The 17,778-nt window shown below is 33.2% G+C and overlaps 1 long non-coding RNA gene across 9 annotated transcripts in view; it reads left to right on the forward strand.

Annotated features, from left to right (window-relative positions):
- Nucleotides 1-11,221, forward strand: part of LOC127691436 (uncharacterized) — a 49,885-nt gene extending 38,664 nt beyond the window's left edge. For 6 of the 9 annotated variants that reach the window (XR_007979271.1, XR_007979268.1, XR_007979275.1 and 3 more), the window contains 3 exons: nucleotides 5,160-5,224; nucleotides 6,991-7,094; nucleotides 8,045-11,221. This is a non-coding gene — a long non-coding RNA (uncharacterized LOC127691436). Of the gene's footprint in view, nucleotides 1-5,159; nucleotides 5,225-6,413; nucleotides 6,528-6,990; nucleotides 7,128-8,044 lie in introns of all 9 variants that reach the window. The other 3 variants (XR_007979270.1, XR_007979272.1, XR_007979269.1) reach the window with 3 other exon arrangements.
- Nucleotides 11,222-17,778: the final 6,557 nt, after the last annotated feature.

Below are 17,778 nucleotides of genomic sequence, written 5' to 3' on the forward strand. Positions count from 1 at the left end.
AACATTTTTCAATAGTCAGTATTTAGTTAATTCTAAATCTTTAAATTTTTTTAAATATGACTTGAAATATAATTTGTTTGCAGTACTATGAACTACACTTTGGACATTTCATTATCAGATTTTAACTAGGCTAATATTACTTTGCTATTTTGATATAATTACTTGAAAGAAAATATTCAGCATTTTTAAATATGATTTCTAAAATTAATCCATCACTATGTCTATATATCCAAATGTTATAAATTGGGTAGTGGCGGTGCATGCCTTTAATCCCAGTACTTTGGAGGCAAGGCTGAAGGATTTCTGTAAGTTTGAGGCTGGCCTGGTATACTTAGTGAGTTCTAGGACAGTCGGGGCTAAATGGAGAAACTTGAAAAAGAAAACAACAAAAATAATCAAGCAATGTATTATATTACAAATACCTTTCATACTAAATAAGTATATTCAAAATTACCTTGTTATTCTGTGGATTTTTTAAGTTTATTTCTAACATTCAAATTAAGTGGAAAAAATGTATTCATTTTGGTAAGAAATAGAAGTTATTTTGTTTTTGCAAAATACCTAAATTTACTATATTGCTATATTTTATACTTTAATTTTTAATTTCAAGACTAGGTATTACTTAAATTTAATATCTAGTTCTAATCCATGTTGTTTTGTTCAATAATATCCAAACTCATGTTTCTGAATCAATGCTTAAATGAATCAATGTTGGAAGATAACTTGCATTTAAAGTTGGGGTCCTATAAATAGCATTTTATTATATATAAAGTATTTTAACAGAATAAACATTTCTATTTCTCTTATGAATTGATAATTTTGAGTCTAAGTTTTTAGCTCTATTTAACACAGATTATACCAGAATGCACATATTTAACATAGATTATACCAGAAATTTTTTTATATTTGTGATTTTTCAATTTTTATCTTATTTCTGTTTGTATGGTGGGGGTGGTACATTCACAGAGATCAATTCCTGAAAGGAAAAAAGAAATCATATTGGCTAAACACTTAATGCTGTATTTATTTTTTGCCATTCTGGAGATTGAAACAAAGGCCTAGCAAACACTCTACCACAAAGCATATATCCAGTGGTTGAATCTCAGGGTGGTAGTTTTGAGGGTTTTTGGTTGAAGGGGGTAGTTGTTTTTTGTTTTTCTAAATAGTACCTGAAGTCAGTATATGATAGTGATTTAGGTCATGTGCCTGGGAAGAAGCCAGGGAGGGCATTTTGTGAGCAAAAGTGTGCTTTTATTTTTTGTATTAGAATTTGAACAAGTCTGTGCACACACTGATAAATGGTTAAAACTTCTCTGAGAGATTTGATAATCAAGTAAATGTAGCCTTAGAAACTGAATACTGTTAATGTGTTAACTTTTTAAAATACATTGTAGGTTCCCTTTCTAATAACCAAAACAGTAATTTTGTCTTCTTTCTCCACCTTACCCTTTTTAAATTCCTTCTTAAATAATTTTATCCTATAATGTACTTAACAAGTGTACTTGTTAAATAAACTGTACAAAAGCACTTTTCTCAGAGTTAGATACATATGTTTTTCTTGAGTGGTGCTTTTTAAATAGTAGGAACTTCATGGGGAAGAAGCAAGTGTCACCACCATAGCAGTTGTTCTTGTCTCTTGTAAGACTTGAAGTTGGGTGGTCGCTGTAGTTAGCTTGTATTGCAGGGTGCTGCTGTTGGTGTATAGTCAGAGTGGCCAAGGAAGTTTCCACACAATGGGAAGGTCCCATTTGTGGTTTGAAGAAGGTTGTTTTGAAAAATACTTTATTTTCAGTGCATCCTTAAGAGAATAGTAGCCAGGCAGTGGTGGCACATGCCTTTAATCCCAGCGCTTGGGAGGCAGAGGCAGGCGGATTTCTGAGTTCAAGGCCAGCCTGATCTACAGAGTGAGTTCCAGGACAACCAGGGCTATACAGAGAGGCTATATATATATCTGTCTCAAAAAATCCAGAAATGGAGGAAGAAAGGGAGAATAGTAAATGTTTTTTTGGACTTTTTTTAACTGTTTATTCAGTGGTGTTGTATTTAATTTTTATTCAGGAAATTTCGTGTTAGGGTTGAAAAGTCTACAAATATGTGTGCTTTTCTATACTTTTAAGCTAATAGAGTAAGAAAACTTAACTAATAATTAAGTTATTTGTACCAGAGATTCAGATATATATTTGAGAAGGAAAAGTTGTGGCCACTTTGCAGTATTTCTTTCACTTTAAGGACATTATCTTCCTTTTACAGCCTCACATAAAGAAGGCTGAATTATTGTTAGTTTCACTATAATAAAAACATTCTATCCTTCATGTTGTCAGACAGTAGAACCAACATAGGCCAGAGGTGAAAATGTACAAGTTGTTATTTTTTTCTTACCCTTAATTTTTTATATTTCTAGTCATACTCTTACGATTTCTTAAAGTGATACCATGTTCTATTCTATATCTTTTAGAAATCAGACTTTGTAATTTCAAGTGATAGTTTTGTAGATTTGTACATATTTATACAAACTTGCTTCAACCTACATGTTTTTCTCCTCTTTCATCTGTATAATACAGTCCTAGGTAAGTGAATACTAGATCTCTGTTAAAGTTCTGGTTTCATTTATAAGACTTTGATAGAAAAACTATAAGTGATGTTTGTTTTTGTTAATTGCTGTCCTAATTTAAAGCCTGACATTTGCAGTTGTATTTTTTAAAGATACTCATCACTTCTCTTTTGTTGTCTTCATTAAAATTGTTTCTGATCCATCCCCATGGTTAGTGTTTGCTTTACCAGTCAGAGTAAACTCACAGTACCATTCCTTAATTGTTATTACTAACAAAAATAGCTTTTGTCATAGGGTATGTTTATCTAAGTTAATTGAGACCATAGTCTATTCTGGCATTGTGAAATTAAGCATATTAACTCTAAGTTGTAATTGCTTTTTTAGGCTAGAACTGTTTTTAGCTTATATGCTAATGTGAAAGTTGTCAGATAGACATACTAATATTGCATATGCTTAACCTAAAAGTTAGCTGCATAATCAATCCTCTCTTGAAAGTATCTTCTACCCTGATTGACTCCTGCTAAAAATTATCTGTGGACTGACTGGCTAGTAAAATAAGCTAAAATAAAGCATTTTTCCTGACCTGCTTAATCAAAATCTCTGATACTAGGTATCCACAATTTATACTTCTTACAAGCTCTAAAAGATTTTTCCTCTTTTTTTCTCATACTTCTTTCTTTTTTAAAAGAATATCACAAATGAGATGGCAGGGGTGGAAAGAACCACTTTCATCCAGCCTTACCATCCCCAGTTATCTTGGACCTACAAAGTTCAGTGTCTAATTAGAAAGCTTATCATTTCTACAACACTTCTAAGTGTTGGTATTTTCTCAGGCATACGAGGAATAATTCATTATCAGAATTTTATTTTTGTGAATAAAATAAAATTATTATTTGTTTTATTTTTATATTTGGGACAAATTTTGGTTTAATGGACACCTTAGTATACCTGTGTTAGATATACTAAAAGCAGAAGAGAATCACTTAAGAAAAACTGCGAGCTGGAGAGATGTCTCAAAAGTTAAAAGAGATCACCTGCTCTTTCAGAGGACCTAGGTTCAGTTCCCAGAATCCACGTGGCAGCTCATAGCCAGGTTCCTGGAAAACCAAAAAACCCTTTTCTAGCCTCTGTGGCACCTAGGCATGCAAGAAGTACATGGACACAAAAGCAGGCAAAGCACATAAAAACATGAAAGAGATGTGAAGAATAAAAGGAAAATAAAAAAATAAAACTCAACACTTTAAAAATGTTAATTTCTAACTAGAAGTAACTTTTTTTTTAAATGTATTTTCAGATGTTGGGGAATTTGTAGTTTGTGGGGTACTTGGTAGCTTTGTACTGCAGTTGAAATTACAATAGTCACCCCCCCCCCCATTATATATTGTGACATAGTCTCATAAACTACATAGCCGTTAAAATAAGAGTTGTATATATTCTGAATAACTGTATTCAGCAAATAAAAAACAACCTTTTAGGAAAGTGTATATTGTAACAGTAACATTTTTAGTCATAGTGTAAAAAACATGTAGGATAAATAAAAATACTGTATCAAGATTATAGTTACATTGTAAGAGCTTAATGAGATCAGAGCTTGGCACATAAGGATTTTTATGTGTAATTGGGATTTTTTTTTTTTTTTAAGCATTCAGTAGAACTGGCTTTGAGGTAGAGATTCATGTTGGCATTATTGGAAAAAGAGATATGTGGATTTTGAAATAAAAAGAAATGCTGAGCTGGGCGGTGGTGGTGCACGCCTGTACTCCCAGCACTCTGGGAAGTAGAGGCAAGCGGATTTCTGAGTTCGAGGACAGCCTGGTCTACAAAGTGAGTTCCAGGACAGCCAGGGCTACACAGAGAAACCCTGTCTGGAAAAAACCAAATTCAAAAAAAAAAATAAATGCTGATACTTTTGTGAGAAATTAAGTATTTTGCAATAAAATAAACACTTGAAATATTCTGGTAAAGGTATAAAGACTTAATGTATACTTTCTATGCTATATCCTGTAATATATATGTATATTGTATGTAGGTACACTGGTATATTCCAGTAATCCCAGCACCTAGGAAGATGAGGCAAGACTATCCCAAATTCAGGGCCAGCCTGGGCTATATTAGCAAGGCTGTCTCAAAAGTACAAGTACAGTGTCTAATCATATCCCTCAGAAGCAAAACATTGTGACTGACTAAGGTCACTGGGGTAGTTTAAGGTTCTGCTTTAAAGGATGGGCTGTGATATATTTCCTGCTGGGGTGTAAGGCTCTAAACCCTCTCTCTTAGAACTAAAGTTCAGCCGTGAAAAACAATTGTAGTGTTGCTAGTTTCACTTATTTTTTGCCTCAGACACTTCTAAACCATATTTTCTTCTGGTGTGTGTTAGCATGGCATAATGCTTTATTTCCAGATTTTTTTTTTTACCCGCCTCAGAATTAATTATCCTCATGGAGATCAGTAACCACTGAAGTTTTTGTTTGCTTGGTTGGTTGGTTGGTTAGGTTTTGTTTTGTTTTTAATGTATAAGAATCAGAAAACAGATTGCTGGCATCAGTTGAAAATGTCTTTGCTTATGTAATAAGATCAAATTTTAAAGTCTTTACTCTTTTTTCCCTAGGTTTAACTGATAAAGTGAAGATATTACTAAAATGGCCCTCTAAGTATTCCAACAATTATTATTTTGTAAGTATTAGTTTCTAGCTCCTTCCTTCCTCAGTGACCCACCACCACTGCAATGAAGACTTGTGTTTAGTATCATATTTCCATTTATATCTGATTATTTTTCTATTTATTCTTGAAAATTTAAATTGCCCATTAGCTCTCTATTCATTGATGTTTGATAATAATTTAGAACAAGAATGATTTCATTGCCTCAGGCAACTTTACTAGTGTGGAAAGCCCTGTTATCTCCAAGTCTGAAATCACAATATTGAATCCTTTCTTAAAAGTTTACAAATCGCCTGTAATCCCAGCACTTAGGAGGCAGAGGCAGGCAGATTTCTGAATTTGAGGACAGCCATGGCTATACAGAGAAACCCTGTCTCGAAAAAACCAAAATCCAAAAAAAAAAAAAAAAAAAAAGTTTACAAATAAGCAAAGATCTTTTTTTAAGGCTTTTATATATATATATATATATATTTTTTTTTTTTTTTTTACTTTGTGTGTTTAACTGCATGTATTATATGTGTACTGTGTATGGTCCTGATATGCATGAAGGCCAGAAAGAGGGTGTTGGATCCCCTGAACCAAGTTTATAAGATGTTGGTTGTGAGCCGCCATATGGGTGCTGGGAATCCTGTTATCTGCCAAAGCGAGAAGTACTCTTAACCAAGGAGCCATCTCTCCAGTCCTGGTGATGGTATTTTTATTATGGTTACTAAAAATGTATTGATCTTGTGGTTTTGTAGCTTGAAAGAGACTCTTGAAATATTTTTGGTTTTTATATTCATTTGAGACTTCTTTGTACATTTAGCTTTTAAAGCTTGGGGATGTAGGGAAAACAGCCAATGCAATTTCTTTTCTGTGTGTGTACACACATTCACATATTTAAATTTATTTAAATTTTGATTAAATTTTTGATTCATTTAAAATTTGAAAAGTATAAATTACAACAATAATTCTAACAGATTAGCTGACATTAACATATCTCTAAAAAAAACTAGCGCTAAAATTATGTTAAATACACACAGGTAATTATTTCTGTGAAAGTAATTCAGACTCTCAAATTAACAAACAAAAAATTTCATTTCCATCTACTTGAACTAATTTTGCATCTCTGCTCAATTCAGGCTCAAGTTTCTGTTGCTAATAGTGTTAAGGGTTAAGTGACCCCAGTTGAAGCTTCTAATGCTTCCTTTTTGTCGTGTCACAGTCCCATTGGTAATCCAGAACCTGTGTGTTAGATGACCCTTAAATACAGATGATCAACCATTCAACTCAAGTATTGATAATGATTTATTTCCGGTGAGGCAATAGGAGAGGTAAGGTAAATAAATACTGAAACCTTCATTTTACTCATGGTGAAATGTTTTTCTTTTTTCCATATTTTTATCTCTGAGAAATTAGAATAGAAATATTTATAATTCCTAATCTTGTACCATTAGGCTTGGGTTCATTAATTGATCACATGGAAGCCAGCTTCAGCCTTGGCATCAACTTAAGTTTCTAAAAAATATAGTTTTTCCCAGTTGATAGTGTACTCCTACTGTGACCCACACTACATGACCCTATGTGGTCTTGTATGCCTGTGTCTATCTCACTCTTTTAGTGTTTATTTAATACCATAGTTTCTCTCAAGATAGTGATTTAAGTTAATCCTTGATGAGGAGTGTATAAGAAAAGAGCTTTGCTTTCATTTGGTTAGTTTTTGGTTTTTGTTGTTTTGTTTTTTCGTGATGGTGGTGGTTTTTTATTTGGTTGTTTTTGTTTATTTTCATGTTTTCTTACAGTGCTAGAGATGAAAACCAGAGCCTTACAAGAACCTAGACAAGCACTTTGTCTCCCTAACCCTTAATCTGTGGAATGTGGATGTCCTAGAAGTTGTGGCATAATGGTATTAATATGCTAGATGCTCATTTGAATAATGGTAGTGTTCTGCATTTATTTTTCTAAGTAAAGAGATTTTCTTTCAAGTTTGCTTTTTAGAGTTCTAATAGAAAGTTTTTGTTGCTTACACAGTTGATAAAGTCATACCGTTCTTTTGCCCCTTGCTTTGTCTATTTTTGATTGTCACATTACCTTTTTAGCTACATAAACTTAATTATATAATGCCAATTTAAATTATATCATTTGAGGGGCTGGAGAGATGGCTCTGGTTAAGAATGCTTGATGCTCTTCCAGAGAACCCAGGCTTGGTTTCCAGCACCTATAGCAGACTACATGGGGTAGTGAGTATCTGGGCATCCAGCACGCTCTTCACTGCAGGGATACCGCACACTAATGGCACACTTGTACATACACAGTTACAGAAAAATTAATTTAAATATAATTAATAGTTTAAAATCTTTGAGTACGTTGTCCACATTAAAGAATATTAGATTATCTTTTTAATAATAGAGCAACAATACAAAGAATTGTCCTAATAAAGAAACAACATATGAAGAAAAATTCACATTTAGTCCTGTCAATATTGATAATCCTGTAATCTAATAAGGACAGAAACTAATTCCTAATTCAGGAAACATTAAACTTGACGACTCTCAGAAGCTTTGCCAGTTTAAAAAAAAAAGCTATTTTCCATTAAGAAATATGTCAGGTTAGTAATACAATATTTGTGCCACATAATACCAGTTTTAAAAGTATTATCAGTTGTTGGATTATGAATAATATAAATATGGGAGTTAATACTAGAGAGGGGGTAAGAGTCAGAATATTTTTATTATGAGGAAGTTAGAATCAGTGATAAAATTTTTTGTTTTCTGTAAAAATGTAATTGTGTAACTGTGTAATAGATAAATGAAAATTTGTTACTTTAATTTATTTGCAATATAAATTTCTTTACAGTATCAACTCTGGTCTGCTGTGCTACTCCAGAGGAAAATTTACCTATCTTAATTCTCTTCAGGGAGCTGGAGAGACAGCTTAGCGATTAAAAATACTGGCTGCTCTTCCAGAGGTCCCAGGTTCTATTCCCTATAGATACACACACCCAGGTAAAACACCAGCCCACAGTGAGCGAGCGAGCGAGTGAGCAAGCTTGTTTAAAAAATTAGTTTCTTTAAAGGGAAATGTTTCCTGGGAAAAAGTGTATGTATGCCACAAGTGAAAAAAGTAGTTGCTTGTTTTGGAGTTGACTGGTTGACTAGTAATAAAAGCTGTCAGCTACTATCGTAATTGTGGGCAGAGAAGGATGCCTTATACCTACTGATAGGATGGCTGTTGATTTAGGAAGTATATGAATTCAATGTCCTGAAGGTTATATATTACTTTATAATTCATGAGTTCATTGTATTCTCTAATTTTTTTAATTGTTGAAGTTTTGAGAATTATCAAAGGTTATTCTTTGTTCTCAAAGCCTTTAATATTTGATGTTTAAGTATTTAATAGAATGATTATGCTGAAACTGTGCCTTTATGCTTAAGCCATGGTGATATTTCTATTCTCAACAAAATAATAACCATGGAGTTTATTAAGTTCTGTTGCAAAATATGAATATGAACTCTTTTCCCCCCACTTTGAGCGATGTTTCACCTTCTAATTAGATTCAGTTATTAGCATTTATGTATGAGGTTACCTTGCATCTTAGAAAAGTTAAAGGCTCGGTTAGTCCAGTGCTTCCCTAGAAAGTGTGACACTCTGGGTTTGATGTCCTGCAATAAGTAGACTGGGTGCCGCGGAGCATCCCTGCAATCCCCGAGATGGGCTGGAGAGCAGGAAGGACGGAGACTATGGTCATCCTTGACAAGTGAGTGAAATTCAGGACAGCCCTGCTTATATGATCCCTTGTATGGGGGGGGGATGGTAAAATTAAAACAGAATTTTGGTGGGGTGTATAATCATTTTTTGTGTGTCTGAGACAGCTTATCTCTGTGAAACCCTACTTGGCCTTGAATCTGTAGTAATCTTTTACCTCCATCTCTAGAGTGCCAAAATTATAGTCATATTCCACTCACAACACTTAGCCACCCTCTGAGGCATGAAGATTGCAAGTTTTCAGCCAACATGAACTACAGAGTGAGACCCTGTCTCAGGAACACATTAACAAAGAAAAATTCCAGAAAGTTCCAAAATGGAAAAAAAAAGTGGGGTCTGAAGAAGTGGCTCAGTGAATGAAGGAGTTGCTACTACACAGTAGCACATAGTAGCATCAAACAAGACTGTGTTTCAAAGAAGGTAGAAGTTTAGGGAAAAATATATATATATATAAAATCATAAATACTACACATTTAAGGGGGTGACTTGAGAAGTGGCTTAGTGGGTAAGAACTTTCTGCTCTTGCAGAGGACCCAACTTCCCTTCCCAGCGAGCACACACATCAGGCTCTTATACCTCCTATAGCTGTAGGTTCAAGGGATTAGACACCTTATTCTGGCCTGCTAAAGCACTGTTCATACATGGCACATATGTAGACACACAGACACATATAAGTAAGAGCTGGGTAATGATGAAGTGCTTGTGACGTAAGCACGAGGGCCTAAATTCAATCTCTCAGCAGGTAAAGAATGTGGTGGTAACTCACACCTTTACTCTAAATTACTCCAGAAATTATAAAAGTAGAAGATTCCAATATATGTTTCAGAATAAATCTTTTAAAATTTGCATAAGTGAAGTTAAACAGAAAGTTTTCTTTAATTGTACGATAAAACAAATTCAGTAGACAGGGTAGAAAGTTAAGTTCTTAGGACTAAGGTAAGAGGAATGGACAGTTGGTGTTTAATGATTAAGGTATCAGTTGGAAAAGAGTTACAATGTTTGCAATATGAATGTACTTGATGCTACAAAAATGTAACCCCTTAAAGTACATACATTGCTAAACTTTGTTACATATGGTAGAATAGTTTTTAGAAATAAGAGCATATCTTAATGTGATTTTTATAAGCATGACTGTGAATACTCTTTCTGTTTCAAGATTAGCTGTCTTGGCTTAAAAAAAAAATAGAGGTTTTGCACACAAAAGATTGACTTGATTCTGAAATCATTCAACATTGGGATAGTTATTTAATGTCTATGTGTACTGTATAGGAACAAAGAATGAATAGTTAATTCATGATGTTGTCTCTTATAATTTAGGTCATTCTAGAGTCCTTCTAAAACAAAAACTATATGTTGTACATCACTGTAGCAACTATAGTGTAACAAATGGGAAAGTGGTTACATAGAGTAGGTGTAGAGTAAAATATTTAAGTGAAAATACCCATGTATGGTTTAAAACATGTTTAAAATTTAACTAGACAGTAGATTTGAAGGGAACCTAAACTTTCATGTAACTGATTGTGCTGGTTAGTTTAGCAACTTACATACAGACATCTAGAAAGAGGGGATCTCAATTGAGGATTCTTCTATCAGATTGTCCTATGGACATATCTAGATGGCATTTTCTTGACTAATCCTTGATGTGGGAGGACCCAACCCACTGGGCAGCATCACCCCTGAGCAGATGGTCCTGTGTGGTGGTGTAAGAGAGCAAGCAGTACAAGCCAGTATGCAACACCCTCTACAGTCTGTGCTTCAGTTCTTGCTTCCTGCTTCCTCATTTTAATTCCTGCCCTTCATAATGGACATTAGGTTGTAAAATGAAATAAACCCTTTCCTTCCCAGGTTGTTTTGATCATATTTTTCACAACAATGGAAAACAAACTAGCACACTGTAAATTCAAGTATATGTTGATATATCTTAAATAGACGTTAAAAATTGTGTTAAAACTTGTATGCAATAATAGAGAAATGGGTGAAACCATAGTTACTTATTCATAAATTATCTACATACATTTTAATAATAGAGAAAAGACAAAACTTAAATGGAATATGGCTGTGCTTCCTGTAAACAATTAGAACAGAATGTAATTTTTATTGTATAAATTCATCCTATCTTATAAAATGATATGCCTTTAATGAAATAGCCTTTTTAATGAGAAACATACAAATGGCTATTTAGGCTGGAGCTAGTAGGATTCCTGTTCTTTGACCTGTTATCCTAAGAAGATGTTCTGGGTTAATAGATAATAAATGACGCTGAACTTACGATAACTATTCCAATATTGAGATAAATCTTGAGTGTTCATGTGTAGATTGGGGGATATATTTTTTGGGGAATGTATTTCACGTTTGTGTCTTCTAAGCATTTTGTTAGTATAAATTTCTTGAAATTGAGCTCTTACATGTTTTATGTTTGCCCTTTAATATAAAGCTTTATCCTAGATAGAGTTCGGCTTTGAAAGGTGTGCTGATCTTAATAAGGTAAAAACCAACTTTTATAACTGCTTCATGTGTTAAACATTCAGAAGTTTGGCTAGTTTAATAAATCGGTTCTTATTAAGTTGACACAGAAAGATGACTTGCTTTTCTCATTTCATGATTACTATAAATTACAGCACTGTATTGTTTACTGTAGGCTTTTATTAAACGTATATGAAAATACATTTTATTCTGCTGAAAGCTTATAAAATTATTCATATTCAGTGTTAGATTTTTTCAAACATGAATTTTAATTAAGTATTCTGCTTTTTTCCTAAAAAGACTTTTTTGTAAATTATTATTTAGGTGCTATGAGTTTTCAAAATTAAAACCTTGGAGTAAAGTAGCAGCACATAATGGTTTGTGGATTTTGAAAAGGTGCAGGCCATATTGTGCTGCCTCAAAATACAAGGATCTGATCTTCTGAAGAAAGCACTTGTCTTTTTATTCATGGCTCCTATGATAGCAATGTCAGCTGTGCCTTAGCAGCACGTAAATATTGGCGTTAAGATTCTAACATTATCTCCAGTATTGACTGTGCTGCTGAAGTAAGGTTGGCAATACTCTACAACTGTAATTCAATGTGTATTGATGTTATTTGTGTGTTTTCAAGTTTTTCTAATTGCGGTAGTGATTTTGTGTTTAGTATGATTCTGTAATGATTTAAGAGCTCTCTACATATTGTGTCTGTTGAAATATTATATAATTATGAGATGGTAATATAGCTCAGTTGGTAGAGTGCTTCTGCCTAGCATGCACAAGGCTGTGGGTTTTAGCCTTACCACTGCATACCAGGTGTACACTTGCAATCCTAGGACTGGGGATGTGGAAGAAAGAGAATTAGAGGCTTAAGGTCATCCTTGGCTATAAAGCAAGACCTATATGAGAATCTGTCTTTTAAAAAGCAATACATAATGACTTCTGTGTCCATGAAAAATTCGTTATAGGACTTCTAGATACCCAGATTTATAAAATGTTTGAGTCTCCTGTATAAAACATCTGTGTGTGACCAGTGCATATCCTCCCTTATATTTAAACTTATATCTACATTGCTTTTCATGTGTAGTGCAGTGGAATGTTAACATGGATAGTTTTATTATTCAAGTTATTCCCATAATGACATGGAAAAACTGTACAATTCAGTACACATGGAGTTTTTGCCCAAGAAATAATTTGTTTGTTTTGGTCTTTTGAGCCTGGGTCTCACCACGTAGACCAGGCTGCCATGGAACTCACAGAGATCCTCTTGCCTCTGCCTTCCAAATTTGTTAATTAACACTGTGGGCCAATGCCTGGCCACGCAAATCTTTGAATATGTGGTTGGTTGGATCCACAGGTAGAACACTGACTGTAATTGATAAGTACTTTTAAGTCTTGAATACCTTTCCAGAGTTTCTTAAGAAACTACAGTGGTAGAGTATATACCTAGTACAGCCAAGTCTTGAGTTCTCTTTCCAGCATTTCCATATAAGTTTTTGAAAGAGATTAGGAAGTACCATAGAATTTATTTTAATGTGTTATTATATTTTATATGAATTTGAATTCAGATTACTTATAATAGAAAAATGTTTTTCTTGATTTGAAGTTTTCTTTAGATATAAAGTATGAAATACTACAGATTATAACATAATCTTTAGTATAATGTGTCTAAATATTTCATTTTAAATGAAGGAGAAAACATTAAAATGTGTAAGTTGAATTTTTAAACTTTAAATGTAGAATTTCAAAGGAAATGTCCTTTTGAGTATACTATGTGTATTGTTCAAGATGTTTTAAGTCACTATTTTAAAATGTTCAAGAAAGCCGGGTGGTGGTGGTGGTGGCACGCGCCTTTAATCCCAGCATTTGGGAGGCAGAGGGAGGCAGATTTAGTTCGAGGACAGCCTGGTCTACAGAGTGAGTTCCAGGACAGCCAGGGCTACACAGAGAAACCCTGTCTCAAAAACAAAAAACAAACCAAACAAACAAATATTCAGGAAAATGTAGGTACTCACAATAATGGCCTCTAACTCTGTCATTACTTCTTACAAGGAGCCTCTTTCCTTTTCAGATTAAAGGTTCTTAATGAATTCTACCTGATATCATGTGTTGTGGAAAATATTTCAGTTACTTTTTAAGGAATTATATTCAAAGGAAACACTACTCAATTCTAACTTAAAGGTAAAATTAAATAAGTTTTTAACTAATTAATTTAATTATAGGGAAAAACTCTGTTTTAGGAGCATTCACTCTTTTCTGGTGGTGGTGTCCATAACTAAAGTAGCAAAAGATTATATATTATGGCTAGAATTTAAAGCTTTTATATGAGAATGATATTGGCTCTTTCACAAATCACTGTGGGCCACTAAGGTAAGCATTTGTTACATGAGCATGGTGTGTCTCTTCACAGCAATAGAAAACTCACTAAGATTAATTGTATATAACTTTTCCCCCTACTTTTCATAGGGAAGAAATAAGATTGTATATATTAAAATATATATTTAAGTGTAAATTTTAAATATATTTTCACTGACTTGGAAATCTAGAGTTAATTTCCATCTTTGTAACTAATTGTGAAGCATAAATAGCTAGTAGCAAAATTAAAATTATATGCATTTATATTAATAACAATTTAGTTATCTTTCAAAGAAATAATTATACATGGATGTTCTATAGTGATCTAGGGTTTTACGCGTACAATTTTACATGTCCTTATTGTTTTAAAAAGATTTGACTCCAGCAAATATATAGAAACACTACTTGCATATCTTGGAGAAGAAATGAAAGACCATCAATGAATTCCATCTTTCAAGGAGTTAAGGGATAGCTTAGAACGAGTTTGTTTCTAATACCTGTAACCTTTTAATGCACAACTTATTCCTCCGCCAGAAACCTAAGGGATCATGTTCTTAGCCTTTTATGTTTATGAAACACATCTGAGACATGCCGGCTTTCACTTCCTCTGTTCCTCTTTCAGATCCTTTTGTTGTTTTGTTTTGCTTTGGTTTTGTTTGTTTTAGTGTGTAGGGATTAAACCCAGGACCTCAAAAAAGGGCTCTACTACTAAAACATATACAAATACCAAAAATGAAAAATATTGATGCTACTTTTGTGCTAAGTATTTATTCCTCAGCCTTAATTTATTAATGTGTGTCCCTTATGAATCTGCCTTAGTGAAGCACCCTTCCCTCTATTTATCTTTGGTGATTCTATTAAATAATTCCTTTGGAAAAAAGATAATTTGCATGTTTCTTCACTTTGTATTATAATTATTTAGCAATGCTGATACATAAACTTTCCATGTGCAATATTTAAAATACCATTTTAGTGTGAAGCAATGAAGTCTAGTATTTTGCTTAAATAAAGAGAAAATTTAAATTGTTTCTTTAAAGAAATTGTGAAGTTTAATAATTACAGGTTTTTATATCAGTTTTTATATTTTCTAGTAGTGTGAAAATGTTAAATGTTTGTCAGACTTAAAAAATAGACTTGAAGTCAGATGTGGTACCCACATGTAAACCCAGCACTGGATAATTAAAGCAAAAAAGTACAAAAACAGCCAGACTTGGTGGAAACACCTTTAATTGAGATTGAAGCACTTAAGGCAGAGGCAAGTCTCTGTGAGTTCAAGGTGAGCCTGGACAGCATAATTGAGTTTGTAGTATTTGCATAGTGAGAGATAAAAATTTATTCTATTTCAGTGCTGAAGATCATCACAAAACCAGTTAAGTTCGTGGCTTTTATGGAGTTTATAGTACTGATGGATAGTCAATGAGTACTAGGATGAAGAAAAATATCAGTTTTATGTTCTGTGGAAAAATTAAAGAGACAAGATAGGAGTGGTAGTTATTGCTATTTGAAAGTATTTTTTCAAATAACTTTTCAAAGTATGTTTGGGGTATGTCCCCTGCAGGTAACATTTGAATAGTAAAAATGAGAAAAAAACATATAAGGTTTCCAAAAGAAGACCCGTGAGTAGTTGAAATCACAAATATAAAAAGATTTTGAAGCTAACACATTTGGGGTGTTTAAGGGAGAGCAAAGAGTATGTATGATAAAAAAGAGTTACAATAAATAGAATGGAAACATGTTAGTAGTTGGGGCTGGTGAGATGGTCTGCTAGGAAAGATTCCCACAAAGCCAAGCCTAGTGACCGACTGAGTTCAGTTCTCCAGCACCTAGGTGATAGGAGAGAAGAGTCTCAGAAAAGTTGCCTCTGGCCATACTCAAGCTGTGGCATGGATATGCCACACCACAAATTAATATAATATAACATAATTATACACACACATATATACACATATGTACATATGTATGCATTTTAAATATAAAGTCTGGTGTTGAAGTTTTTAGTTTAATATAAAATTTGGTCTTAGTACTTTCGGGTAACATAGATAGACATTAATATAAAATTCAGTCTTAGTACTGTAGGATAACCTAAACAATTATATGTTCCTTAGCCTTTTTGGCTTTTACAAATGGAAGAAAATGTTTTTGTTTTAACTCAAGAACCTCCATCCAAGACCATTAAGAGAACAGGGAGGAAAATGTTTAAATGGGTGATTAGCCGGGTTTTTATTAATAGTACTTTGTTGGCTCTCAAATTGTTTTTCTCTTGATCAGTTTAGCAAGAATCAAAGTAAGTGGTTCCAAGAAACACTGAATTTCTTCATGTTTGTCAGCAGCCCAAACAGCCATACTCTTTTGATACCTCTAGTTTTGGAATTGTTGCTGTCCCTAAGTGCCTAGTTATTTCTCCCTTCTTAGTTAAGTCTCAACCAAGGATCTTTTTGCATCTGTTTTAGTCTAAAAATTTTTATCACCTTCAATGTATACTGTTTTTATTTTCTAAAACACTGCCGTTTCCTGCAGAATAAACTTCTGAGTTCACAGTTGGTATACCATGCATCAGCCTTTCTAAAATTCTTAAATTTTTTGTTTTTAGATATTTAACTCTAAGCTTTTTCTTTTTAAAGGCCCCACCATGCTGCATGCATCATTGTCTGGGCGTGTCCCATGTGTCCATCAGGGACAAACTGTGTATGTTCTTTCATTCAGTGTTTACCTGAGTTCCAGGGATCAGACTCAGGTCATCCAGTTACACAGCAAGCACCTTTACTAGATGGCCACTTTGTTGGTCCCCTCTCTCTGGCACATTTAAATTTTAGTCCAGACCCTTCATGTGTGCCAGGTATTTCTTCAGCAGCATGCTGTTAACTATTGCCCCATGAGCTGAACAAATGAGTATATGTCGTAGACTTTATTTGGTTTGAGAAGGGTTTTTGCTCTATGAACAGATGGTATCATAGGAAAGTGCCACTTTACTAATTTTATGTAGTATTTAAATCTTTTTTATTATTTTAATGCATCTGACAGATTAACATTTATCAATTGTACCTCCTTTACTTATATGTATTATTAATCTTTTAAAAATACTAGAAATATAAATGAAATTTTAAACTTTAAAATACAAAATTAAGATATGCAGAACTGTGAAGCACTAGCCTAAATATTATATCCTAAAATTCATATATTAATGTTTTTTAACAAGTGGGATAGCCAATAATATATTTCTCAGATAGTTTTCAATCAGCTACAGTAGTTCAGTTTTAGAATTTTTAGCTTGGTAAATGAACTCAGTGATTTCCTGTGTTTATTCTGTTAATAGTGGAATATTTTGAAACATTTGTAAAGTGTCTAGTATGAAAAGTTAATATTTGATGCAACTGTTTAAAGTATAGTTGAATGAGTGAAGAAATTGTAAGTAAATTTAGGTTATCACTGGTTTACTATGGATAAGAAATTTTGTTAAGAATGAGCAATCTTATTTTCTTTATTATAAATAGTATGTGTTTGTTTTTTGAAGGGGAGAGAGAAAATCTTGAAAAATTTTGACAGTCATTTAAAGTAGTTGTGTTACTTCACAGTCACTCCCTTTGGAAATTTATTAAAAAATAATGGTACTGTGTAGAGACATTTTAAGAGTTACAATTGAGAATTAACTATTAGAACTAGCTAAATAATTTCAAAATTAGATAATCCTAAAATTAGCTTCAATTATTTTTGCTGTAAATAATTTTGCTGTAAACATTTTGCTGTATTTTTGTATTTTTAAAGCAAATGAAAATATTTCAAGGATTGTTTGATTCATTTTTAACATTTGAGAGAGTGTGTGTGTACATGTACTTGCATGCATACATACACAGCACACTACTCGGAGGTATTATGAGCTGCCTGCCATGGGGATCAGGAACTGATCTCGGATCCTCTGCAAGAGCAGTGAGCACTAAGCCCCACTTCCTGAATTTTTCTTTTTCTTTCTTTCTTTCTTTTTTTTTTTTTTTTTTTTTTTTTGTGAGACAGGG

Source organism: Apodemus sylvaticus, chromosome 8 (genome assembly GCF_947179515.1).
Source record: "Apodemus sylvaticus chromosome 8, mApoSyl1.1, whole genome shotgun sequence".
Taxonomy (NCBI): Eukaryota; Metazoa; Chordata; class Mammalia; order Rodentia; family Muridae; genus Apodemus; species Apodemus sylvaticus.